The 6766-nt window shown below is 36.7% G+C and overlaps 1 pseudogene; it reads left to right on the top strand.

Annotated features, from left to right (window-relative positions):
* Window positions 1–3227: 3227 nt before the first annotated feature.
* Window positions 3228–6766, top strand: part of LOC132637251 (pectin acetylesterase 11-like) — a 34646-nt pseudogene continuing 31107 nt past the window's right edge.

Below are 6766 nucleotides of genomic sequence, written 5' to 3'. Positions count from 1 at the left end.
TCCCAAGATTCATACCAAGTGTTAGCAATGCTCTGTAGCTGATGAGCTCCAAAAGTAGCTGCTTCGGTTTCTGTAACTGTCATAATCCTGAAGATCTTTTGGAGAGCATCAATGTAGTCCTGAGGGTCTTCATCCTTCTTCATCCCTGTGAATACTGGGGGATTCATTCTGAGAAAATCCTTCGTCTTAGAAGACTCTCCATTACCTCCTGAACTTGACCCAGATTCCTGACGTTGGGCCTGAGCTGCTACCAGTTGCATGAGCATGTTGATAGCACTCCTAACATCCCCATCTGAAGCACTATGAGGTGTAACGGTAGGGGCGGTTGGAGTTCTTGCCTGAGTCGGAACAGTATCTTCGTGAGCTACTTCCGCGCCAGCCCTTTGGCTGGTGGCTGTGTTTTTCTTCTTGTACTTTCTTTTGTAAGGCATTTTTTGAAAACACATACACACACGAATTAGGAAGCCATCCTAAACATACTACTCTAACTGCACGATCTAGAATATGAAAGAAGTGACACAATCTTGAATGTCTTGGTGGTCAACTATTTATACGTATGGGGCCCTCACACATATAAAAGTGACCCCACTGGACACGGTTTCATAGACTCCCTAAAGACACTTGAACCTAGGCTCAGATACCAAGCTTTGTCACGCCCCGAACCATGGCCTGGACGTAACACGGCACTCAGTGCCTGACTGCATGTGACCGAGCGAACCACATGGTTTGCTGAATCATCATGATACATAACATAAGCGGAATATCACGTGAATCCATGATGAGCCTGTACAAAACGTAGTAAGTCATAATACTTAATAAAAATACTTATTTAAACATGAGTGCGGAAATAACATGAATGAGCCAAAATGGCTATACGACTCCGAATGTCTGACATGACATAATTGACTTGTCTAGTCTATGAAACCTCTATCATAAATCTGACTGGAAAACATACTTACAGGGACAAGGCCCCCAACATACCTTAGATGCAAAACTAAATAAAGAAAAGACAATGTCTAAACCCCGAATGAGATGGGGCTCACCAATAAGCTGGTACGTGCAAATCCTAATGGGCAGAAGTCGTCCTGTAAATCGGTACCTGCATCGTGAAATGCAGGCCCCCGGGCAATAAAAGGGGACGTCAGCACATTGAATGTACTGGTATGTAAAGCAACCAAACGAAACAACATGGGACATGGAGTAACATGATAAGAACTGAAACTGAAAACCTGGACATGAACATGAGCATGAGTACATATGTATATATATAACATAAGTAAAAACATGATAAGTAGGGAGAGCATTTCATAAATCGACACATGATATCACCACGTGGATACGTGGAGACTGGTACCTTGCCGGACCAGCAGAGCCCTATACCTTGCCAGGATATAAGGTGGTAACGTGCCTGATGGATCCATTCAGTGTAAAATTAAGGTATCGTCCTAACTCGGCGGAGCGATCCTTGTCCTATGGTGGGTACATAGTTTCAGGCTATCTAAGCCTTCTCGGTAATTCGTGCAACTCCCAAAAACATGAACATAATATAGTTGGCTAAGAAGCCCATGAATTTCTTGAATTAACTTGTACTTGTCTTGTAATCATGATTTCACGAAATAACTTGTAAACATGGTTTCATGAAATAGCTTGTAAACATGTTCTTGATTTATGAGTAATACAATAGTTCATAATCATATATTTGTAATTGACTTGAAAACATGCTTGTAACTTGCAAAATAAAATCATAAAGTTTCATATAAACATGATGAGAACACATGAGGAAGAATTCATGATTCATGGATTAAGCTAGGGTTCCTAATAACTGTAATGGAAGATTAGGAATACAACAATGAATATAGATACAAAATTCATGTACATAAATACTTAAATACGAGCTACCAATATGGTGGGTTTAATGCCCTAAGATTTGAACTTCAAGGATATCAAGGAAACGAAGCATGGGGAAGAACATAGAGATTCCCACATGTGGATGGAAGTCCTACATACTTTAATTGCTCCAAAACTTGAATTAAAGACTTGAATTTTGGAGAAGATTTCCTAAATCTTGATTCTTGAATCTTAGAGATGGGTTTTCTTGAAAACCCTAGATTAGGAATAATGATTTCTTGTTTAGATTACAAGGATATATGTTAGAATTGAGTTGGAATAATTAAAGTGGACTTACCTTGGTGATCTTGATGATGGAGGAGAGTAGGAAGTCGTTCTAGGGTTTGAGGGAGTGAAAAATAATGAGTTGAATTGATATAGACGAATATATAGTGTTCTGGAAAATTGCACTTTACGTCCAGCAAAATACTGGCCGTATTTCAGTTTACGGGCCGTAAACTGAAATACGGTCCGTATTCTGCCATATGGACTGCACTGCATCTCTTTAGTTAATTGGCCATAACTCTTTACACAGATGTCCGTTTGACCCTCATAATATACCGTTGGAAAGGTATTTCAATGATCTACAACTTTCATCAAGGAAGTTTTCCCTAATTCTAAACAAGTTTTGAAATACGGGCCGTAAAGTGAAATACAGTCCCTATTTAGCCATATGACCTCAAAATGTCAAATTCCAGAATGTTCAGAAATTCTTGGTTTCAGTTCACGACTTGGTTTACGGCCCGTAAACTGAAATACGACCACTGTTCATGGGCGTAAACCACCATATCACAACTGAACAGAAAAATTCCAATTCCTACATTCTTTATCTGATTTTCTAAGTCTAGGATCGTGGTCAAAACTTTCCTTAAAGGTACGGGGTGTTACAACTTTATACACTGTTTCTTTATGTATCCATCTAGCAGAACCATAACAACATGAAAACAACATCAACTACAATTCAATTACAGGGAAATCGTTCCAATAACACCACAACAACATGATAAAAATTAGTCCACAACTCAACTTATAGTTCATCGCAAGTTTGAGCATCTCCTTTCTTGATATCCATCTTTAACTAGTAGGTTAAGTCTTAATAACCTAATAACATGAAGATACAAATGAAATCTTACCTCCAGAGCTTAAGAACAACTCAAATTCAAGGTTACTCCACCCTAAGTTCCTTCCAAAACTTCCACAAGAAGCAATACAAGAATCCAAGGCGCAAGTCATTTAAAACTCACTTTTGATCTTTGATTTATCTTGGGTTTACTTAGAAAATGTTTAAGAGGGTTTTTAGAGGTTTCTAAGGTCTGTTGGTGAAGAGAAATGAAGGAGAAATGAGCTTGGACCTATTTAAACACTTAAAAACATTTCCACCGCCTCAATTGTTTGCCCTCCATGCATGGGCATACTTCCATGTATGTTCCGTACTTGGACTCTAAAAAATCCAACATTTTTCCAACTTTTGGAAAATGAGGTACGGGACGTACATTTGTTTACGGAACATAAATTTTTGTATGGGCTGTATGTGATCCCGTACTTATCAGATTTGCGATCTGTCAGTTGCATTGATAAGAAGACTCACTGAACTTAAATTTACATAGGTTATGCATTCCATAACTCCTCATATGATCGAAAATATACCTCCCTAAAGTTGGACCAAAATCCTGTCCAGAATATTTCCAAGTTTTTCCCAATTTTCCACGAACTTAATTCCTTTTATTCAGTTGACACCGAAACCTTTAAATACTTACTTAATTACACTTGTTAAAGGTCTTACTTAGCCTTATAGGCGCTCCATGGCCTCTCCGACTCATGTTATTTTACTTACAACACAAATGACTCAAAAATTTACGAGGTATAACAATAATTATGCCATATATCAAAAAAAAAAAAAGTTTACTTGGAAATGACTTCAATTACTCCTCATTTCATTATTACGTCTTAATCTAGGATCTAGACATTTCTAACATATTTATTGTTTTTCTTGGGATACATGCTTTAACATAACTAATTAAGTCGCTAAATTAAACCTTTAACTCCGGAGAAATTTCATATTTTGTAGGGAGGCGGTTGGTGCAATAGTATCCCAGATTGCCTTAATCGTTCAACTAAGTACACAGGTTCTACCAAGAAGATGAATCAACTAAGTATACTTCATAATACTTCCAAGAAAAATCAAGGTGATGAAGCTCTGTGCACTATGTTGGAATTTGGTAGAGTTTTACAATTGGAACAGGGTGAGAGTGAAGTATTGTGATGGTTCATCTTTCACCGGTGATGTTGAACGAGTTGACCCTGTAAGAAATTAGCAAATAGTGCATATGTCTCTCATGTATACTGATAACTAATATCACTGATGATTAATTTGGTGATAAATCTACATTAGGACAACAAGCTATTTTTTTAGAGGGGCAAGAATATTTAAGGCTATTATGGAAGACTTATGGAGCAAAGGAATGAAAAATGCTAAAAATGTAAGATCCTATTTTTGGTAACTGGATGGAGCTCCATGTTCATCCTTCAGTTATTTTGTTCTTTTCTTTGAGCTGTAATTTCTCGTTTGGTAATATAATGCAATTTCCAGTTACAAAAAACATCATACAGTATAAATTATGCGTCATATGTATACTACCTTAGTGTTGACACCCAATTTTGTCCCGCCTCTCCTCCGAAATACATATTTGCGCTTCTAATATTTAAAAAAAAAATAATAATAATAATAATAAAAAATAAATAAATAATAATATATATTATGTTTACTATAGTTGTTAGTCCCTATCAATGACGGCGTTTCATTATTCTGTTACAACTATTATTATCATTATTATTATTATTATTATTATTATTAACGACTATTATTATTATTCTTAAATTACCATTATTACTAATTGTCATTAATTATTATTCTTGTTATTTCCATTATCATTATTATTATTATTATTATTGTTAATTACTAATCACTATTATCAGCGTTATTTTTGTTATTAATTATTATTCATCATTACCATTGTCATTTTTTTATTAATTATTATCATTGATTTTATCAACAATTGTTATTTATTATCGTTATCGTCATAGTTATTGTTATTATTATTATTATTATTATTATTATTATTATTGTTAGTATTATTATTATTAATTATTATCATTATTCCTATTGTTATTTTTGTTATTAGCTGTCAATATTTGTTATCTACTATTATTATTATATCTATTATTATTTTTTATCACCGTTATCATCAGCATTATCAGTATTACCGTCATCATTTATCATTATCATTGTTGTTAATTATTAGTATTATTATTATCAGCAGTATTATTACCGCTAGTCATTCGTTACGGTTATTTAGTATTATTGAAACTGGCATTTCTCGGCATTTTATCAACTTCCGCATACACATCACACTTATTTCGCACATTTAAAATGATAGCGTTTATTTATTGTTAAAATATTATTGCACGGTCATTGCAACAGCATATAATTCATTATCCGGGTCTTTTACAATTGCACATTTTTCGTACCAGGTGATATTCCGGCACCCTTGGTACATCGTTAATCAAAATGGGTCTTTTATTCAAATTTAGAAGCCAAATTATTTCTTGCACTCGGTTCGCATTTTTTACTTACCGGACCCCAAATCAAAGCCCGATTAACCCCTAATATTTTTGGACTAGTCCATATCTCTTATCTCAATTTTTAGAATAATTCGTGTTTTAATTTATTAGCCTACTCTCTTAATACCCGGTCTAAAAAACAATTGACCCAGTCCATTTATGGACTGGGTCCGACCCATTTCGTCCAAAAAAAAGGGGGAAAGGGTTTCCTCTCATTTCTCGTCGTCTCCCTCCCATCGCCACTCCGCCGCTCCCTCCTCTTCTTCATCATCATCTCCTTCGCCCCATGTTACCTCCACCACACCCATCGACTCCGACACCCCTCTGACACCACGTGACCACCATCTCCACCACACCCATACCCCCCTCGTGACTCCCACTTCATCACCGACACCCCATCGACATTCCACTCACCTCCGACACCTCTGTCGCACCCATACCCACACGTTACCCCCACTGCTTTTCTTTCATCGTCACCCCATGCGTCTGACATCCCCACTCGACCTTGTCCTCCTCACCACGTTTCTCTCCATCTCCGTTTCACCCATACCCCTGTCACGCCTTCTGCCATCGCACCCATCCTGTCCCCCTCCGCTCCTCTCTCTCCTCCTCAAAAACGAAAACCCTAGCCTCGAATCAAGGAGAAAGAGGAACTATAAATTATGGTTCCGAGCATGAAATCAGGGTTTTTTTTTTGGATTTGGGAAAGATCCCCAAAAAAAAAGAGTTCTTAAACCGCATAAAAATTTCCTAAAAATCAATCCCCCTTAGCAGTCGTAATTTTATTTAATATCGGGTCAAAAACACTAGATCCAAATTGGTATTCGATTGCTTTGCTCATTGTTGTGAATCCGAGCATCGCGAGCTCAGATTTGAAGTGTTCGAGGATAAAGCGCGATTCCCCGCACCCCCAGATTCGCTGCACAGGAGAAAGGTAATTCTTTCTCCTTCTAATTTTCCACGCTTGTCTGCTTATGTGTTGACGAGTTTGTATAATGTAAACTGCTATGTGTTTCCATTATGTTAGACTGGTGGTGTGATTCGTTTAGGTTATTGGTGGTTTAGTTTATGTGAGTCGTTTAAAGATGGAATTGTAGGTCGTTATCTACCTTCACCTAATATGGTATGTTAATGTTTCTATACTAGTTCATAAGCTGATTCTGGTAAGTTTTTCTTTTTTGGTGTTAGCATGAGTTTAGTTTGGGTTCATATAGTCTTCATCATGATAAGTGGGATTTTAAATGATATTAGCAGGATT

Source organism: Lycium barbarum, chromosome 4 (genome assembly GCF_019175385.1).
Source record: "Lycium barbarum isolate Lr01 chromosome 4, ASM1917538v2, whole genome shotgun sequence".
Lineage (NCBI taxonomy): Eukaryota > Viridiplantae > Streptophyta > Magnoliopsida > Solanales > Solanaceae > Lycium > Lycium barbarum.
This window is presented reverse-complemented; position numbering and strand designations above follow the sequence as displayed.